At 46.7% G+C, this 21,376-nt stretch overlaps 1 protein-coding gene across 1 annotated transcript in view; it reads right to left on the reverse strand.

Moving 5' to 3' along the window:
- The window catches only part of LOC143986885 (uncharacterized), a 159,558-nt gene that overhangs the window by 16,545 nt on the left and 121,637 nt on the right, over positions 1-21,376 (reverse strand). The window lies entirely within an intron of this gene.

Genomic DNA, 21,376 nt, shown 5'->3' on the forward strand with positions numbered 1-21,376 from the left:
CCCCCCCCCCAGTGTATGTAGTAAGTGAGCCAGAGTAACCTGCAGTGCAGAGACAAGTAGTAAAACTGAACCTTCAGGGCTAGTGTACCCACAGACCGCGGTGGGCAGTCGTACAGGTGTAATGAAATGAACATGCATCGTATGACGTATGTTATGTGGGCGAGAAGATTGTGGTCAACAATCATTAAAAAATGAAACCTTAGCCCATATGGATCTGTAGACGTGACAGATCCTGAGATGAGAGTACTGCTAACTAAACCCAAATGTACGAAGAACACTGAACGAAAAGTACAATGAGACATGGAAACAAACGAAGATGAAACGCCTATTGGTGCATGCCGTACGGCATGGTACTGGCAAGCTATGACAGAAAATGCTATGGCAGAATGCTATGACCACCACCCACATCACCCTCCCCATTGCCGATACCACCACCCGCAGCACCCTCTCCAGTGCTGATGCCACCACCTGCTGCATCCTGTCTAGTGTCAAGTTCCCTGTCCTCCATATGGGAAATTTGTGAAATGCCCTCAGTGTAGCCTTTGTCTTCTCAGGAAAAACTTTAAAGTACACATGTTGGGAAAGCATGAAGATGTGGCACAAGATATTACCCAGGCCCGTCATTTACAGAGTGTAAATGTTGATGTTAAATGGCATATTTGCTGTGCAGAGAATTAAGCATGGATTTTCCGTGCCAGTACATGTGCAGATGAAGAACTGGGGGAAGAGTCATGTAGTCCAATTTGAGTTGGAGGAGTGTCTGCAATATCAGTTGTAGGCTCAGCATAGGGGACTGAGCTGCAGTTTATGTGTGCACCTCTGCTCACAAGATTATTGTACAGGAATTGTTGCAGAGGTATTCCTTCAAGAAGACATCCTCAGGGAAATGGTGTTCCTCAAAATCTTTGGAGAGGCAAAGACGGTTACATGTGTAAAGAGGCAAAACGCGGCTCAGGTGGCGCATATTCCACTTTGTGTGATTGTGGATTTTGGTGGCTCACATCACAGATATGTCTCTCCATTCATGAGCCTGAAATACACAGAATAGTAGTGACCTACAATAGACAAAAGAACACCTGCCATTGTGCCTGTGCAAAGCCGAGAACATTATGTCCTCACAAAAATATTTCAAAATGGCATATATTTCAAACAAAGAGAGATGTCTTCAGAACAAAGGTCCCACCAAGCTCACCATTGTTGATGTCTAAGGACTGTTCAAGCTTTATGGACAATTCCAACGCAGAGCGAAGTGTGTGCTGCATATTTAAAAAAAAAAGAATCCCGCATACACTACAAAAAGATGTCATAGCAAAAAAAAAGTGAAACGGAAAACACAAAACAGTTCATTCCTCTTGAAAGAATGTGCCAATATGCCCAGGTCACAGATTGGAACTACTGGAGCTCCATTCTAGACAGGAAACATTTGACCTCCTCATCCTCAAGTCGTGTGAGTGGATGTTTCCTGTCGAGAGTAGAGCTCCAGTCAGTAGCCAGGTGCCCTTGAAGACATCTCTCTTTGTTTGAAATATATGCCATTTTGAACAGCCTTTGCCTCTCCAAAGGGGTGAAGGGGTTATAGACATCTAGGGATGATGAAGGGGTTATAGACATCTAGGGGTGATGAAGGGGTTATAGATGTTCCATAACTCGCTGCTTTATACTAATGATCACTGACAGATCACTCCCTCTGTACACAACCCAACACAGAGCTCTGAGCTATGATTGGACACAGCACTCACAGTGGGAGTCGGGTGGGGTGAACATGTACACGCCCTAAACCTGGAAGTAGGCAGAGACGTACCAGCACATCGCTTTGCCTACAGCGCCCCCCTGTCCTCAGTATAGCGCCCTGTCCTCAGTACAGCGCCCCCCTGTCCTCAGTACAACACCACCCGTTCTCAGTACAGCACCCCGTCCTCAGTACAGGGTCCCCCTACCTCCATACAGCTCCCCCCTCCACAGTACTGCGCCCCGTCCTCAGTATAGCGCCCACCGTTCTCAGTACAGCGCCCCCCAGTCCTCAGTACAGCACCCCCTGTTGTCAGTGCAGCGCCCCCCGTCCTCAGTACAATGGCCCCCGTCCTCAGTACAACGGCCCCCGTCCTCAGTACAACGGCCCCCGTCCTCAGTACAACGGCCCCCGTCCTCAGTACAGCGCCCTCCGCCCTCAGTACAGCACCCTCCGTCCACAGTACAGTGCCTCCTGTCCTCAGTACAGCGCCCCCCATCCTCAGTACAGAGCACCTGTCCTCAGTACAGCGCCCCCCATCCTCAGTACAGAGCCCCTGTCCTCAGTACAGTACCCCTGTCCTCAGTACAGCGCCCCCGTCCTCAGTACAGCACCCCCCATCCTCAGTACAGCGCCCCCGTCCTCAGTACAGCACCCCCCGTCCTCAGTACAGCACCCCCCATCCTCGGTACAGTGCCCCCCATCCTCAGTACAGCGTCCCCGTTCTCAGTACAACGCCCCCTGTCCTCAGTACAATGCGACCGGGCAGTTGGTAAGTGGATAATATTTGCACCAGAACAGATATGATTTTCATGAAGATGGAGGGTTAATGCCGACATATCATTGAACCGTAAAACATTTTCTGTTTGGAGATCCGTGTGTGTCTCAGTCTTGGTCCTGTTAGTTGGTATGAAGGTCGGGCAAACAAGGACAATGAGATTGTGATTAGAGACATGGATTGTATTCTTCTTCCAACATAAACATCAACTTCCATCATCAGCAGAAATATAAATTGGTAAATGATAATAAAAAAAAATCTATGAAAAATTGATTTTACAAGGAGAGCACTTTACCAGAAAGTACAAAACCTCCCAAAAATATCTTCTTGTATTTCTGCAAATCCCAAAAGAATGGATCAGTATGTGCTGCAGACTGCAGTCACTGGAGCTCCACTCTACACAGGAATCATGTGACCTCCACTTCTTGTAGTGGAGCGCCACTCTACATAGGAATCATGTGACCTCCACTTCCTGTAGTGGAGCGCCACTCTACACAGGACCTGTTTAGCTCTATAAAAGTCTGACTGAGAGCTACCTCCCCCATTCTCCGTATAAAGAAGAGGCGGAGCTCTGAGTGTGTGTGATGAGGCGGAGCCCTGAGTGTGTGTGAAGAGGCGGAGCCCTGAGTGTGTATGAAGAGGCGGAGCTCTGAGTGTGTATGAAGAGGCGGAGCTCTGAGTGTGTATGAAGAGGCGGAGCCTTGAGTGTATATGAAGAGGCGGAGCTCTGAGTGTGTATGAAGAGGAGGAGCTCTGTGTATGAAGAGGCGGAGCTCTAAGTGTGTATGAAGAGGCGGAGCTCTGTGTATGAAGAGGCGGGACTTCTGCAGGAACAGCGGTCGGAGGAGGAGGAGTCTAGGAGGGAGATGACAGAAAGAGCAGCAGACTTATAGGAGTGAGCGAGGAGGATCCGGTTCCTTTGCCATCGGAGGTGAGGAGAGTGTGAAGGATGTTGGTGACTCTGGTAGATGAAAAGCTGGGAGTCATATTGCTCTGGTGAGTAGAGAAGCATCACTAAGGGGGTGCCCTCACCATCACGTGTGTAAGAGGAGGAAGAAGGCGTGGTTACACTACAGCTACCACAGTTTGGAGCACCGAGAACTTTACACCTTATCAACTTTTCATTGATTGGTGGATTTTGTTAACAAAATTAGTTAAATGAAATAGATGCAATGTGGAAGCAGTGGATTTGCAGAGAACACTATATTGAGTACAAAATATTGTATGATTACATGAATTTGCACAGGTTTTCAGTTTATGTAATATAACAGCAAATATTATAAGATTAAAGAAGTAGATGCAAAGTGGAAGCAGGAAAAAACTGAAGCGATTCCCCAATACACACATTGGAGGGGGATATCCTCCCCACTGCACTATTGTATTTTGACAATGGGGAGGGGGGGAGTTTTCGGGTAAAAAAATATTAATTTACTATTTTTTTAGTAGCCTGGAAAGCATTGGTGACAAACTTCAATACCCTATATTTTCTATAGGCGACCCTTTAAAAGGCCCCTATAGGTCATTTGTTATTTACTCGTATTGTTATAAGGAGTTAACAGACCCCCATGTGATATCATTGGGCAGGTGACTGGTCCTCTTTATGAGACATGGGGGGGTGTATTGGACCTCCAATGTCTCCTCTACCATCCAATGCCCAGGTGTGCGCTCGGTTAGATGCTTCCTTGACGGTATCATCCGGGGAATGAGGGCTCAGAAACGGGAAACACTGCCACGGACTGCCGGCTTCATTGAGTGAAGAGGAGATTGGGGGATGGGAGGTCACCAGTCTCCTCCCATTTGGCCTCCTGAAGCTGCTGGTTGTGGTCTCGGGGTCTTGGGACAAACTGGGAGAGCCCAGGAACCTTACTGGGCACGAGTGTTGGGGTGGGGGGACCGGGCCCCCTGCAGTGTGAATGGGATGAGGCAGCTATACAGCCCCCCTCCGGTTCACGCTTATGCCCCATACACATGGTCAGACATTCCGACCACAAAATCCGTCACATTTTTTTCTGACGGATTTTTGGCCGAAACTAGTCTTGCGCACACACGGTCGCACAAATTTGTCAGAAAATCCGATCGTTCGGAATGAGGTGATGTTCGTAACGTAGGACGGGACTACGTGGAGGCCAGTAGCCAATAGCTTTCGTCTCCAATTTTTTTCTGAGCATGCGTGGCACTTTGTGCCTCGGAATTCTCTACACATGATCGGAAAAAGTCAGATCGGATTCTGTTGTCGGAAAATTTTAAATCCAGCTCTCAAACTTTTTCAGTCGGAAATTCCAACAGAAAAAGTTCCGATAGAGCCCACACGCGATCGGATTTTCCGACAACATAATCCGATCTGACTTTTTCCGTTGTAATTTCCGACCGTGCGTATGGGGCATTACTGTGCATCTGGGAGCCGGCTGAAGAGAACAAGCACTGCTACTTCAGCTTGTGATTAACCCTTCACTCTCTGGGTGTACTATGTACCTCCAAAGAGCTGAACTGGTTAAATATCACGGAGTACTATTTGGAGAAATTAGCACTGGACTTTATAGGCATTGAGCTACACATGATTAAAATTCAAACATCTTTATTACGAAAAAAAAAAGAAAAAAGAAAAAAATTATAAACACAAATTATTAAAAACTTCACAATATAAATATTGCCTAAATGCTGTAAATCAGACCACTAGTTACACCAAACAATCCTGAATGGCTATATGAATGTCCTTAGATTGACCAGTAATCCACCATGCTTGGTGTAGATAGTTTGGGATGTGCTGCAGCTCAGCTCTACACGTTATGTGCAAAAAATTGCTTCTTCAGGAGCTTAGGCATAACTTCTACATAAATGAAAGCAGACAGTAAAGCCTCGTACGCGCGATCAGACTTTCCGACAACAAAACCGTGGAATTTTGTTCAAAGGTTGTTGGCTCCAACTTTTCTTGCATACACACGGTCACACAAATGCTGGCCAACAATTACGAACGTAGTGACATACAAGACGTATGTGATATCTCCATTACGAACGCTAGTTTTACAAGACCGAGCGCTTCCGGCTTGTCCTTGATTCCGAGCATGCGTGTTTGTACTTTGGACTTTTGTCCGATGGACTTGTGTACACACGATCGGAAAGTCTGACAGCAAACATTTGTTGGTGGAAAATTTGAGAACCTGCTAGCCAACATTTGTTGGCGGAAAGTCCACCAACAAATGGCCAATGGAGCATACAGTGGTGTGAAAAAGTGTTTGCCCCCTTCCTCATTTCCTGTTCCTTTGCATGTTTGTCAGACTTAAGTGTTTCGGAACATCAAACCAATTTAAACAATAGTCAAGGACAACACAAGTAAACACAAAATGCAATTTGTAAATGAAGGTGTTTATTATTAAAGGTAAAAAAAAATCCAAACCATCATGGCACTGTGTGAAAAAGTGATTGCCCCCTAAACCTAATAACTGGTTGGGCCACCCTTAGCAGCAACAACTGCAACCAAGCGTTTGCGATAACGTGCAATGAGGCTTTTACAGCATCCTGGAGGAATTTTGGCCCACTCATCTTTGCAGAATTGTCCTAATTCAGTTACATTAGAGGGTTTTCGAGCATGAACGGCCTTTTTAAGGTCATACCACAACATCTCAATAGGATTCAGGTCAGGACTTTGGCTAGGCCACTCCAAAGTCTTCATTTTGTTTTTCTTCAGCCATTCGGTGGTGGACTTGCTGGTGTGTTTAGGATCATTGTCCTGCTGCAGAACCCAAGTTCGTTTCAGCTTGAGTACACGAACAGATGGTCGGACATTCTCCTTCAGGATCTCTTGGTAGACAGCAGAATTCATAGTTCCTTTTATCACGGCAAGTCTTCCAGGTCCTGAAGCAGCAAAACAGCCCCAGACCATCACACTACCACCACCATATTTTACTGTTGGTATAATGTTCTTTTTATGAAATGCAGTGTTCCTTCTACACCAGATATACTTGGACACACACCTTCCAAAGAGTTCCACTTTTGTCTCATCGGTCCACAGAATGTTGTCCCAAAAGTCTTGGGGATCATCAAGATGTGTTGTGGAGAAATTGAGACGAGCTTTGATGTTCTTTTTGCTCAGCAGTGGTTTTCTCCTTGGAACTCTGCCATGCAGGCCATTTTTGCCCAGTCTTTTCCTGATGGTGGAGGCATGAACGCTGACCTTAACTGAGGCAAGTGAGGCCTGCAGTTCCTTGGACGTTGTTTTGGGGTCTTTTGTGACCTCTTGGATGAGTCGTCGCTGCGCTCTTGGGGTAATTTTGGGCGGCCGGCCACTCCTGGGAAAGTTCACCACTGTTCCATGTCTTCGCCATTTGTGGATAATGGCTCTCACTGTGGTTCGCTGGATTCCCAAAGCTTTGGAAATGGCTTTATAACCCTTTCCAGACTGATAGATCTCAATTACTTTCTTTCTCAATTGTTCCTGAATTTCTTTGGGTCTCGGCATGATGTGTAGCTTTTAAGGATCTTCTGGTGGACCTTACTGTGTCAAGCAGCTCCTATTTAAGTGATGCTTAGATTGTGAACAGGTGTGGCAATAATCAGGCCTGGGTGTGGCTAGAGAAATTGAACTCAGGTGTGGACAACCACAGTTATAGTATGTTTTAACAAGGGGGGCAATCACTTTTTCACACAGGGCCATGATGGTTTGGATTTTTTTTCACCTTTAATAATAAACACCTTCATTTACAAATTGCATTTTGTGTTTACTTGTGTTGTCCTTGACTATTGTTTAAATTGGTTTGATGTTCCGAAACACTTAAGTGTGACAAACATGCAAAGGAACAGGAAATGAGGAAGGGGGCAAACACTTTTTCACACCACTGTACACACGGTCAAACTTTACCGCCAACAAGCTCCCGCTGGAAAATCCGATCGTGTGTACGCGGCATAAGTCTTACAATACGTGGTAAGTATGAAGGTATAAGAAAAAATATATGTGTAGCGCTATGACAAAGTCGAAATTAAATTATACGTGTCACCATATAAATCTCAAATCATATAAATGAGAAACATATTCCCTATTGATACATGAACATAAAAACCAGGTTCAAACAATAGAAAAATTTAATACAAGTGGACATGAAAAATAGAAAAATAAATAAATGTAGGTGAAACTTATATAACTAATAGTCCTTCACAAATTATGTGCAAGTGCTAAATAAGTCCCAAACTGTGAAATCCAATATTGAATTTGCAGAAGAAAAAACTTTCAAAGGTGTACTCTTCACGCATGCATCACCACCTGGGGGTCCTAATGCTGGGGTTGTCCTATTCCTGGGGGGTCTTAATCCTGGGGTGGTGCACTAATCCTGGGGGGTCCTAATTCTGGGGGGTCCTAATCCTGGGGTGGTCCTAATCCTGGGGATCCTAATCCTGGGGTTGTCCTAATCCTGGGGGGGTCTTAATCCTGGGGTAGTGCGCTAATCCTGGGGTGGTGCACTAATCCTGGGGGAGGTCCTAATCCTGGGGTGGTCCTAATCCTGGGGGGTCCTAATCCTGGGGGGTCCTAATCCTGGGGTGGTCCTAATCCTGGTGGGTCCTAATCCTGGGGTGGTGCACTAATCCTCGGGGGGTCCTAATCCTGGGGTGGTCCTAATCTTGGGAGGTCCTAATCCTGCCCGTGAAGGGACATTTCTGTGATGCATAGAAAGTGCTGCAGCTGCGCTGTCATTTACAAAAAAAGGGGTTTGAAATTACCATATAACTAAATAGATAAAAACAATAGCAGAATTGGATCATATGGAAATATTCTCCTGGTATCAGTCCGACGCGTTTCAGGACCTGTAAAAAATCCTTTCTTCAGGGGCATTCCATAGGGAGTTTTTTTGTAATATATAACACTAAAATGAAACATAACACAGATTAAAAGATTCAAAGACAGAAGAATGAGATGTTTATTTACTCTTTCACGGGTAGAGAGGTAGAACACGTCTCCGCTGTGGGAACGAATGGGCTCAGGTGAATAAAACAGGGGGCTGGTCAGTGTCAGAAGTTTTTTCACCTTAATGCATAAGGTGCATTAAGGTGAAAAAATGTGAGGGTTTACAACCCCTCTAAAAGTCACCTGTGTATATTGGGGGGTACCTCTCCTCTAGGGTTCCTTGAATTGGGATGTTGGCAACATGTTGGTCTCCCTGGCTGGATCCTTACATAAATTCTCTACAATATAAATACAAATTAAATATTACACTATTAAAAGTATTCAAGTACAATAATAATAATCCAATCCATTAAATGTGAAAAATCTTATAACAAAAGTTCACATGAATAATATTTGATTGAAGAATATCCTGCCATAAATGTATTCACCACACAGTGCAAACAAGGATGAGTGCTCTCCACCACCACTTTCACAGGCTGCTCACCTCGTAATTTTTCTCTAGTCTTCCCACTCCTCTCCCACTATATGTAGCTGGTCTTCCCACACCTCTCCCACTATATGTAGTTGGGCTTCCCACTCCTCTGGCACTATATGTAGCTGGGCTTTTCACTCCTCTTCCACTATATGTAGCTGGGCTTTTCACTCCTCTTCCACTATATGTAGCTGGGCCTCTCACTCTTCTCCCACTATATGTAGCTGGGCTTCCCACTCCTCTCCCACTATATGTAGCTGGGCTTCCCACTCCTCTCCCACTATATGTAGCTTGGCTTCCCACTCTATGTAGCTGGGCTTCCCATTCCTTTCCCACTATATGTAGCTGGGCTTCCCGCTCCTCTCCCACTATATGTAGCTGGGCTTCCCACTCCTCTCCCCCAGACTGGTTCTCTTCAGTTCACTTCCTCTATTCTATAAAAAAAACTCTTCTCTCCACTCCCTACACTGTCATCACCAAATCCATATAACACTAATCAACTCTTTCTTTTTTTTTTTTTTTTTTAACACATTTTTTTTATTGCAAAAGAAAAACAAAGCAAATCCAAACAAATATCATATTACACTTCAATTTGTCAGTGAAAAATCAGTTACATAACCATTAGTCATACCCTTCAATAAACAGGTAACAGTGAGTAGTCATTGTATGGCACATTCAATGCTCAATTCCATATGGTGAAACACTGCCATCCCTTGCCATTGGACTGACAGCTATACCATCCCGCTTTGCCCTTACAATGTTACATTATGCTCAAGCAAGCATTTCCCTGGGCATCCATTGTATACATGGGCATCTGAGCAGCCTCATCTGTACCAGTTCTCTGGGACTAATACCTGGTGTATCAAGCCATGCAGCCCATAATCTGTCAAATTTCCCAGGATTCCCCCTATGTTGATATATGTATTTTTCCATGATAAGGGAATTCCACCCATGTACTGAATCCAGGATTTAACCAACGGCTGAGTGACAGCTTTCCAGCTCATAAGTATTATTTTCCTAGCTTGGAATAAGGCTCTGGCAAAGGCCATCCTTGTAATTTCCTCTGGGATTGCCCCCTCCAGTACACCTAGAAGGCAACATAGTGTATCAAGAGGGACATTTATTTGGAATACCTGGTTAAGCGTGGCCAGGACCCAATTCCAATATCTGTGGAGTTTGGGGCAATGCCAGAGGAAATGTATCAGGTCACCTGGCACTATTTTACACTTGCCACACAACGACTCGGGCAGTTTGCCCTTTCTATAGAGTTTTACTGGGGTATAATGTGCTTGCAACAGGATATACAATTGGGATACTTTTTGCGATACGTTCAGCGAACAAGTGTTAACAGCTTGAAGGGCCTCTTCCCACTGCTCCTCTGTAATATGGCCTAAGCCTGCCTTCCACTGGGTCGCTGCTTTCATGGGAAAGCCCTCTAAGCCCCTGTACACACGGTCGGAGATTTCCACAACCAAATCCGTCGGATTTTGCCCGTCGGATCTTGTCCGAAACTGTTACATACACACGGTCGGACAAAGTTGGCGAAAAATCCGATCTTTCAGAACGTGATGACGTAATTTCGTTACGATGGGACTACGTTCAGGCTAGTAGCCAATAGCTTTGATGTAGGAATTTGATCTGAGCATGCGTGGCATTTGGTCCGATCAAAATTCTCTACACATGATCGGAGTATGTCCGATCGGCCCAGTTGGTCGGGAAATATTTCCAACATGTTGGAAAATTGGGTCCGACGGATATTTTCCGACTGAATCAGTCCGATGCATACCACACACAGTCGGATTATCCGACGACACGGTCCGATAGGACACATTCCGACGGATTCTCCGACCGTGTGTACAAGGGCTAAGAGTGCGGATAGGAGCATAAGATAGCATTGGGATATTATACCCTTTGTGTCCATTGCATTTTGCAGTATATGGAAAACAAGGGTGGGTGATTGTACCCATTCTACTGCGATACCTTATGCTTTAGTTGTAAGTAGTAGTATAGCATGCTGGAAGGCAATGCTAATTTAGATTGCAAGTCTGTGAAAGAGAGCAGTCTCCCTTTGTGAAAGACATGCCGGAGGTGAGTTGTTGCCATCCTATGCATTAAGGTGAAAAACCTTCTGTAGTGCTGCAGCCCCCCCAGTGCCCCCATTTTACTTTCCTGAACCTGGTTTTCTTCTCCTCGGGGGCAAGCACACCAGCTCCAGCTGATGTCTCATGTCCTGATTGGATAGATTGATAGCAGCACAGCCATTGGCTCCCGCTGCTGTCAAACAAGTCCAATAACTCAGGTGCCGGGGCAGAGTCCTGCTTTCTGTGTCTATGGACGCAGAAGCAGGACTCAGGAGCGTGCCTGCACGGGTGCCCTGAAGGAGAGGGCCTCTCTGGGTAGTCAATGCGGGGAGGAGCTACTAGCGCTGCTGAAGGACCCCAGAAAAGGAGGATCGGGGGCCACTCTGTGCAAACGAAACTGCACAGTGGAGGTAAGTATGACACACTGAGGACAGCTGCACATATCTGAGCATGACTTAAGGACCCTCCACCTCTTATTCGGCAACTGCCAGGGCCCTACTAATAGGCTTCCAAAATGTGGACATTTGCCATACCTATAGGATTTAGATGTTGCCCTGTCCCCCACAACTTGGAGAGCTTTCTCTATCTATCTGATACCTTGTTAGAGTATCTCAGGTCCCAGAACCTACATTTTGGTATCTTGATTTTTGATGGTTTACGCCTTATTCTATGACAATTTGTTTGTCTGGATTCCTATCTTTCTACATTGCTGGCTTTGCATTTACTATACACGAGTGACTTGCTTGATAGAGTTCTGCCTTACTGAGGTGTATAATCCCCTTGCTACCTAGCGGGTTTGCTACAGCAATACGTGTCATCCATGTATACGCATCGATCTGATACACATATACATTAGATTTAAAGCCTCTGTTTTTGAATGTCTGTCTGGTCTCGTGGGGTGTCCCTATATCCCGGCATACAGGCTCACCAGCACACACCCAGTATTTGTCCTGAGGAAGCTAATATCTAGTGAAACACATCAACGAGCAAGTGTGGAGGCGATATTGGATCAAACGTTTTCTATTATGCCCTGTATACACAATAGGATTTTCCTACAACAAAATCCATGGGATTTTTTCCAACGGATGTTGGCTCAAACTTGTCTTGCATACACACGGTCACACAAAGTTGGTCGGAAATTCCGAATGTCAAGAACGCGTTGGCATACAACCCGTATGACAAGCCCAGAAAAATTGAAGTTCAATAGCCAGTGCTGCTCTTCTGCTTGATTCTGAGCATGCGTGGCACTTTTTGTGTCGGAATTGTCTACACGCGATTTGAATTTACGCGAACGGATTTTGTTGTCGTAAAATTTTACATCCAGCTCTCAAACTTTGTGTGTTGGAAATTCCGATGGAAAAAGTCCAATGGAGCCTACACACGGTCGGTATTTCCGACAACAAGCTCCGATCGCACACTTTCCACTGGAATTAGACTTATCATTAAGTCAACCTCTATACCTTAGATCCAACTTCTTTAACTGCACTATTGGGTAACTGGTAACCATGTCTATATAGGGTGTTGATTGTATGTTTTCATGTTGCAATAAAATTTATAATTTTTTAATCAGTTTTCCTCTCATTATGTGCCCACAAAGTCCACCTATTTTTTGAGTCCTTCAATCCTTACATAAAGGTAAGTATGACATGTTTGTTTTTTAAAACACATGGGTTTATTAACCCTTTAAGGAAGTGAGTGTTAATATTTATTCTATTATTTAATGCTTTTTCTAAAAAGAATTATTGTTATACCAACAGCTCGCTGATCACACCGCTGTTCTGTGAAGTGTCTAAAAATCTGAAAATTATTTTAGGGGTTCCCCAAGATCACAACTTTTTTGCCAAGGGCTCCTTGAAGGCAAAAAAGGTGAGAAATATTGGATTAGAAGAACATAAGAAGACTTAAAGTCATTCTAAATACATCCCAGTGTACAGCGGAGTCAGATTTAACCCCTTCATTACACTCACCTCTCCAGTCAGCAGGATCTCCAGGGTGAGGTTCAATATCGTCTCATTCCAGGGAAATTCCTTCCTTACATTCTTCACAAAACTCAAATTCTGCTGATTGTCCATCATGACGTCCTTGTAGAGATCCTTGTGTCCTTCTAAATACTCCCACTCCTCCATGGAGAAATAGACAGTGACATCCTGACACCTTATAGGAACCTGACACACACAATGATACAGTCACCATCCAGACACATCCCTTGTCTGTTACTGGATAATGTCCCAGAATTCCCAGAATCCTCCTCACCTCTCCTCCATCATCTCTCTGGTGACTTCTAGAATCTTCTGCATGTTGTGTCTCTCAGGTTTTAGGGAGTCACATGGAGGCACTGTGATGGTCATATGATCACCTGACTTCACAAGAGGAAACCTCTGTATTGAGGAACCAATATGAGTAACATGTTAAAATGCCAGAATCCTCCTCACCTCTCTGATCAGGTCTGTGTTTTATTAACCCCTTACCGACCAACCACCATCATTATACTGCGGCAGGTCAGTACGATCCCACGAACCATCGTAGCTATACATTGGCTCGCGGGATCGGCATAGCAGGTGCGCTGCGGGGGTGCCGATGCTCATGGCTGAAGGTTGCGATGACCACGACTGATCGTGGGAGCGAGAGGCAGAACAGGGAAGTGTGTGTGTAAACATAAAAATCCCTGTTCTATTCTGTGAGGAGTGACAGATTGTGTGTTTCTAATAGCTAGGAACCACGATCTGTCATTTCCTATGGGTCAGTCCCCTCCCCCTACAGTTACAAACACTGTACACGCCCCCTAGTGTTAACCCCTTCCCTGCTAGTGACATTTTTACAGTAATCAGTGCATTATAGCACTGATCGCTGTATAAATGCCAATGGTCCCAACAATGTGTCAAAAGTGTCTGATGTTGATGATCTCCAGGGTGAGGTTTAGTATCTTCTCAGTCATGTGACTCTGGTCCTCCTCCATCCTCATTGGTGCCATCATTTGAACCATACAGGTCTCCTTGTAGACGGATAACTTTTGGAAATGAAAGTAACAATTATTTGGATGGTAATGGTCACACAATAATAGGATGTGGATGTGAGGAGGTAATAGGAGGGTAGCTGTACATTTAAGGAATACTGCCCCCATGGGAACACATTTTATTTGGACTGTTTAGTGTGTGATATATTTTTTTATCTCCTGGGACTCTCTTGGCCTGTTGGATCAGATATTCCCTTTTCTCTGTTGGGGATGTTTGGTTTCTGAACTGAATTTGATTAGTTTTAGATCTGCAGACAAGGAATGATAAATACGATCCTTCCTTTGACTTATTGGCTCTGAGGCAGTGCTGTGAGGACAATGTCAGGTCATCATGATGTCCAGGAAGGGGAACTTGCTGACTTTTGGCCAGAGTTTCCGGCTAATCTGGATAATTGCCAAAACTCCGGCTGCAAGGCTCCAATCTCCGGCAGCCTGCTGACTGACAGGAGTGATGTCACTGTCAATTTCTGCAATAAGAGAAGGGATTGGATTGGATAGTAGAAGGATGCTGCTGGTGGAGTAGAGAACTTTGTGGGAGGAGTCTGTTCTGTTCTCTCCAATAGCAACACAGTGTGGGTAAGAGGAGGACAGTGGGGGAGGGGTTTGTTCTCTTGGTCTATTTTTGTCCTGCGACATATTTCTTGACCAGTGAGTTAGTGAAGTGAAGGCTTCTTTCACTTGCTGGGAGGAGTTCTTTAAGGAGGTCGGAAAAGTAAGTGCAGGTGGGGTGGGAGGACCATCAGAGATCAAGAGCCCCAATGAGCCCTAAAGTCCCCTCTTACCTCAGAGCCTTGCAGCCTGGTTACCTCCTCTGGGGCCCCCCACAGCCCTTCAGCCCCACTAACCTCTCATAGTTTTCCACCCCTATTACTTCCTAGGAGGCCACTAAAGTCCTGTTGCACTTTCTCCTAATGCCGCGTACGTACAATCAGACTATCTGGCGGACTTAGTCTGGAGGACAAACTGACGGAAAGTCCACTGGACTTTCTGAACGAGCGGACCTGCCCACACCCAACTGGACTATGGTGTGAGTCCGCCGTACTTTTGAAATGAATGGACTTGCCCACACACGGAGGAAAGTCCGTTCATTTTGAACGTGGCTCCAGGTAGCCGGGACTAGCGAAGGAAGGTAATGTCGCCACCGAAAAAAAGCGTGGGGGCCCCCCCAGGTCCATATCAGACCCTTATCCGAGCACGCAACCCGGCCGGTCAGGAAAGGGGGTGCGGACGAGCGAGCGCCACCCCCCGCTCCTGAGCCGTACCAGGCCGCGTGCCCTCAACATGGGGGGGTGCTTTGGGGAAGGAGGGCCCTGCGCCCCCCCCCCACTCCAAAGCACCTTGTCCCCATGTTGTCTTTGGTTCTTCTTGCTGGGCCTTCTCTCCTTCTTCCAGCTCTTTTACTAGCGGTGGCCTGGTCTTCTGTCGTTGTCGCCGCCTTCTTTTCTTCTTCTTCCTCCTTGAGATGTTGACTCGACGAGGTCCCTAGCCGTAATGACAGGGACGCGTTGTGCGGCGACTTATATAGGGACAATGGGCAGGGTCACTGGGTGATGTCCCCGCCCCTTATGATGTCACAGTCCCAGAGGATCCCTGTCATTACGGCCAGAGACAGCGTCGAGTCAAAATCTCAAAGAAGAAGGAGAAAAGAAGAAGAAAAGAGAAGGTGATGGCGGCGGCGATGACGACAGAAGACCAGGCCACCGCTAGTAAAAGAACTGGAAGAAGGAGCGGAGGCCCGGCAAGAAGAACCAAAGAGGGGGACAAGACCCCCAAAGAGGGGGACAAGACCCCCAAAGTCGAAAGAAGACCCCTGGATGACGGCGGCGGCTACGAAGAAGAAAGCCGGGCTCCTTCACTAGTGAAAGAGCTAGTAAAAGAGCAGAAGATAGCGGAGGAGTCCAGCGAGAAGACCCCCCAAGACGGAAGACCACCAGAGCTGTGCAATAAATTATTTTAAAAACATGTGTTGTTTCTTTTCTACACTTTTTTTCACAGGTGAATGGGTAGGGGTACATGGTACCCCAATACACATTCACATAGGGTGGGGGGCCGGTATATGGGGGCCCCTTATTAAAGGGAGCTCCCGGATTCCGATAAGCCCCCCGCCCACAGACCCCGACAACCAACGGCCAGGGTTGTCGGGAAGAGGCCCTTGTCCTCATCAACATGGGGACAAGGTGCTTTGGGATGGGGGGGCCGCAGGGCCCCCCTTCCCCAAAGCACCCCCCATGTTGAGGGCACGTGGCCTGGTATGGCTCAGGAGGGGGGGGGCTCGCTCGTCCCCACCCCCTTTCCTGACCAGCCGGGTTGTGTGCTTGGATAAGGGTCTAATATGGACCTTGGGGGGGACCCCACACCTTTTTATGGCGTAGGGCTTCCCCTTTAAGGCCATACAAGGTGACGGGGCTAGCGAGGTGTAAATCTCGCCCATGGAGGCAGCGACATTGACCTCCTGCGCTAGTCCCGTCTACCGGGAGCCGCGTTCAAAATGAACGAACTGACATTTCTCCGTGTGTGGGCAAGTCCGTTCATTTCAAAAGTCCGGCGGACTAGCACACAGACGGCCAGATTGTCCGCTGGACTCGCAGTTCGGCGGACAATTTTTGAGTCAAAACTTCTTTCTAAGTCCGCCGGAGCCCACATACGGGCGGATTGTCCGGCGGACTCTGGTCCGCCAGATAGTCTGATCGTGTGTACGCGGCATAAGGGGTCCCGGTAAACCCTCAGTGGCTCCCAGAGTCCTTTAGTCCCACTACCACCTCAGAGACCCCTCAGCTTCTCTAGTTTACTCAGAACCAGAGGCACAACTACCACAGTCGCAAAGGTCACACATGTGACCGGGCCCTGGTGTTCAGCCAACGCAGTGGGAGGGTGGCCAGGACAGCAGGAAAGGGTCCTGCTGCTGGAGTAAAGAGTCTAAGGATCAGTGGTGGCACCCCTGGTGATCTTCAAGTAGGATTGCTGAGGACAGGGTGGGCAGCACTCAGTCATTGGGGAGCCACATCCGTGCAGAGCCCCCTTGCTGTCCTTGATATACCAACGCCTCCCCCCGCGCGTTCTCTTCCAGACACAAGCTCAAGATTCTGTGGGGGTGGAGGTCCTCTCTGTGTGTGGGGCCCTTGAGATGTGTGGAGGGGGCAGCCTTATATAGTGTGGGGCGTGGACTAAAGCCCCATACACACTATCAGATTTTCTGCTGATTTTTGTCTTCAGATTTACCAAAACATGTAGTGCAAGGGCCTGCCTGATTGCATACAAATTGAAACTCCTAAGGTTTGACCCCATATTTTATGGTTTTGGTAAACCTGAACACAAAAATCAGCAGAAAATCTGATAGTGTGTATGGGGCTTTAGTCCTCCTGAGCCATGATTTAGTCCTCCTGAGCCATGATTGGCCAAAGGCACCCTTGCCTTTGGCCAATCATGGCCCTCACAGCAGATTGTGCTGTGATTGGCCAAAGCATGCAGGTCAGGTGCATGCTTTGGCCAATCAGCAGCTGTCAATGCACTGTGATCTCGCAGTGCATTTTGGGGCGTTCTGCGGTGCTCAAATTTTCTGATATATATATATATATATATATATATATACACCTAAATATGCCTTTGGCCAATCATGGCTCTCACAGCAGATCATGCTGTGATTGGCCAAATCATGCATTTTGGGGCATTCCGCGGTGCTCGAATTTTCTGCTCGTTTGCAAGCAAACGAACACCCAATGTTCAAGTTACTTATGTTCGACTTGAAAATTGAGCTCATCCCTAATCTTGTTTTATTACTGCATACGTTTGGGATTAGCCTGAATGTATTAACCCCTTCAATACTGGGCCCTTTCACTCGCTTCCTGCCCAGGCCAATTTTCAGTGCTTCACACTTTGAATGACAATTACTCAGACATACAACACTGTACCCATAGCACATTTTTATCATTGGTTATAAAGTGAAAACAAAGTGTTACTAAACCCAGTAATATGAAAATAGTTCATCCCCCCCAGTGCCAACAGCTTATACTGTAAATGTTCTTTTTACATTAACCACTTGCCAACCGCCGCACGACGATGTACGTCGACAGAATGGCACGGGCAGGCATATTGGCGTACATGTACGTCCCTGCCTTCCCGCGGGTCGGGGGCCCGATCGGGCCCCCGCCCGGTGCCCGCGGCGGTCGGTATTCGTTCGGGAGCGATCCCGGACGAGGGGACGGCCATTCATTCATGGCCACCCCCTCGCGATCGCTCCCGACGAATGAAAATGCTCCGTGACATCACTTCCTCTCCTGTCATGTAAACACAGGAGAGGAAGTGATGTAATCTCTCCTCCGTGTCGGTATTTTTCGTTCCGACACCGAGGAGAGAGGATCGGTGAGTTGCACCAACACGACACTACACAGTAGAACATGCCAGGCACACTCACACCCCCCCGATCACCCCCCCAATTACCCCTGCCCCCCAGTCACAGTGACACCAATGTCATTTATTTTTTATTTTTTTTGCATTGGTGTCATTTGTGACTGTAATAACTGTTAGGGCAGTTAGGGTTAGCCCCCTTTAGTTCTAATGTACCCCCCTAACCCCCCCAATAAAGGTTTAACCCCGTGATCACCCCCCGTTGCCAGTGTCACTAAGGCTGGGTTCACATTGCAGCGGTTTATGAGAACGAATGTGATTCGCACCGCACTGCAGTGCAAATCACATCCGATCTCTGTGTGATTCGAGTTTAGCCATTCGCCGCACCCGCCGCAAATTCGCACGGGACCCTTTTTTGGCCCGCAGCAGAATCGGATCGCATGGGTGTTCACACCATGCGATCCGAGTTTGCAGATCGCACTGCGATATGCGAACTGATCTGGGGGTGTCATTAACATTTCACTGACACTCCCAGCAGTTCGCATAGGGCCGTGTGAACTGCCGCCGGGAGGCATGCGATGCGGGAACCCGCCGCGGATTCGTGGCGTTCCCGCATCGCTCCAGTGTGAACCCAGCCTAATAAGCGATCGTTTTTCTGATCGCTGTATTAGTGTCACAGGTGACGCTAGTTAGGCAGGTAGGTATTTAGGTTCGCCGCAGCTTTTTATAGCGCCAGGGACCCCCATATACTACCGCATAAAGCCCCCTGATTGCCCCCTAGTTAACCCTTTCACCAGTGATCACCATATAACTGTTACAGGTGACGCTGGTTGGTTAGTTATTTTTTTATAGTTTCAGGGCACCCGCCATTTATTACCTAATAAAGGTTTAACCCCCTGATCACCCAGCGGGTGTCATTTGTGACTGTAATAACTGTTAGGGCAGTTAGGGTTAGCCCCCTTTAGTTCTAAGGTACCCCCCTAACCCCCCCAATAAAGGTTTAACCCCGTGATCACCCCCCGTCGCCAGTGTCACTAAGGCTGGGTTCACATTGCAGCGGTTTATGAGAACGGATGTGATTCGCACCGCACTGCAGTGCAAATCACATCCGATCTCTGTGCGATTCGAGTTCAGCCATACAGATAGTATGGCTGAATTCGTGTCGCACCCGCCGCACCCTCGCACGGGACCCTTTTTTTGGTCCGCAGCAGAATCGGATCGCATGGGTGTTCACACCATGCGATCCGAGTTTGCAGATCGCACTGCGATATGCGAACTGATCTGGGGGTGTCATTAACATTTCACTGACCCTCCCAGCAGTTCGCATAGGGCAGTGTGAACTGCCGCCGGGAGGCATGCGATGCGGGCACCCGCCGCGCATTCGTGGCGTTCCCACATCGCTCCAGTGTGAACCCAGCCTAATAAGCGATCATTTTTCTGATCGCTGTATTAGTGTCACAGGTGACGCTAGTTAGGCAGGTAGGTATTTAGGTTCGCCGCAGCTTTTTATAGCGCCAGGGACCCCCATATACTACCGCATAAAGCCCCCTGATTGCCCCCTAGTTAACCCTTTCACCAGTGATCACCATATAACTGTTACAGGTGACGCTGGTTGGTTAGTTATTTTTTTATAGTTTCAGGGCACCCGCCATTTATTACCTAGTCTCACTAGTGTACCCCTAAATTTAGGGGTGTTTACTTTCCAAAATGGGGTCATTTGGGGGGGGTTTGTGCCATCTTGGCATTTTATGGCCTTCAAAACTGTAACGCCCTTAGAAAGCCTGAAGGCGGTGCTTGGTTTTCGGGGCCCCGTACGCGGCTAGGCTCCCAAAAAGTCCCACATATGTGGTATCCCCGAACTCAGGAGAAGCAGCAGAATTTATTTTGGGGTGTCATTTCACATATGCCCATAGCATGTGTGAGCAATATATCATTTAGTGACAACTTTGTGAAAAAAAAAAAAAAAAGTTTGTAATTTTCCCGCAACTTGTGGCAAAATATAAAATATTCCATGGACTCAACATGCCTCTCAGCACATAGCTTGGGGTGTCTACTTTCTAAAATGGGGTCATTTGTGGGGGTTTTGTGCCATCTTGGCATTTTATGGCCTTCAAAACTCTAATAGGTAGTGAGGAGTGAAGTCAAATATTTACGCCCTTAGAAAACCTGAAGGCGGTTCTTGGTTTTCGGGGGCCCCGTACGCGGCTAGGCTCCCAAAAAATCCCACACATGTGGTATCCCCGTACTCAGGAGAAGCAGCAGAATTTATTTTGGGATGTCATTTCACATATGCCCATAGCATGTGTGAGCAATATATCATTTAGTGACAACTTTGTGAAAAAAAAAAAAAAAAATTTTTTTTGTCATTATTCAATCGCTTGAGGCAAAAAAATAAAATATTCAATGGGCTCAACATGCCACTTATCAATTTCCTTAGGGGGTCTACTTTCCAAAATGGGGTCATTTGGGGGGGTTTTGTACTGCCCTGCCATTTTAGCACCTCAAGAAATGAGATAGGCAGTCGTAAACTAAAAGCTGCGTAAATTCCAGAAAACGTACCTTAGTTTGTAGATGTGACAACTTTTGCGCAAACCAATAAATATACAATTATTGACTTTTTTTTTACCAAAGACATGTGGCTGAATACATTTTGGCCTAAATGTATGACTAAAATTGAGTTTATTGGATTTTTCTAATAACAAAAAGTAGAAAATATCATTTTTTTTCAAAATTTGCGGTCTTTTTATGTTTATATCGCAAAAAATAAAAATCGCAGAGGCAATCAAATACCATCAAAAGAAAGCTCTATTTGTGGGAAGAAAAGGACGCAAATTTTGTTTGGGTACAACATTGCATGACCGCGCAATTACCAGTTAAAGCAGCGCAGTGCCAAATTGTAAAAAGACCTCTGGTCATTTACCAGCAAAATGGTCCGGTCTGAAAGTGGTTAAAATAGCGCCACTATATACCTTTTTTGGCTGATCTGTATACCACGGTCGCGTGATAAACTGCACGGTTTGCCTGAGTGCTCAGGTAGGAGGAGATTTCCACTATAGCCTGTGTCCT

The sequence above is a fragment of the Lithobates pipiens genome, unplaced genomic scaffold (genome assembly GCF_037356315.1).
Source record: "Lithobates pipiens isolate NorthernLeopardFrog02 unplaced genomic scaffold, aLitPip1_a1.2 Scaffold_18, whole genome shotgun sequence".
NCBI classification, from domain to species: domain Eukaryota; kingdom Metazoa; phylum Chordata; class Amphibia; order Anura; family Ranidae; genus Lithobates; species Lithobates pipiens.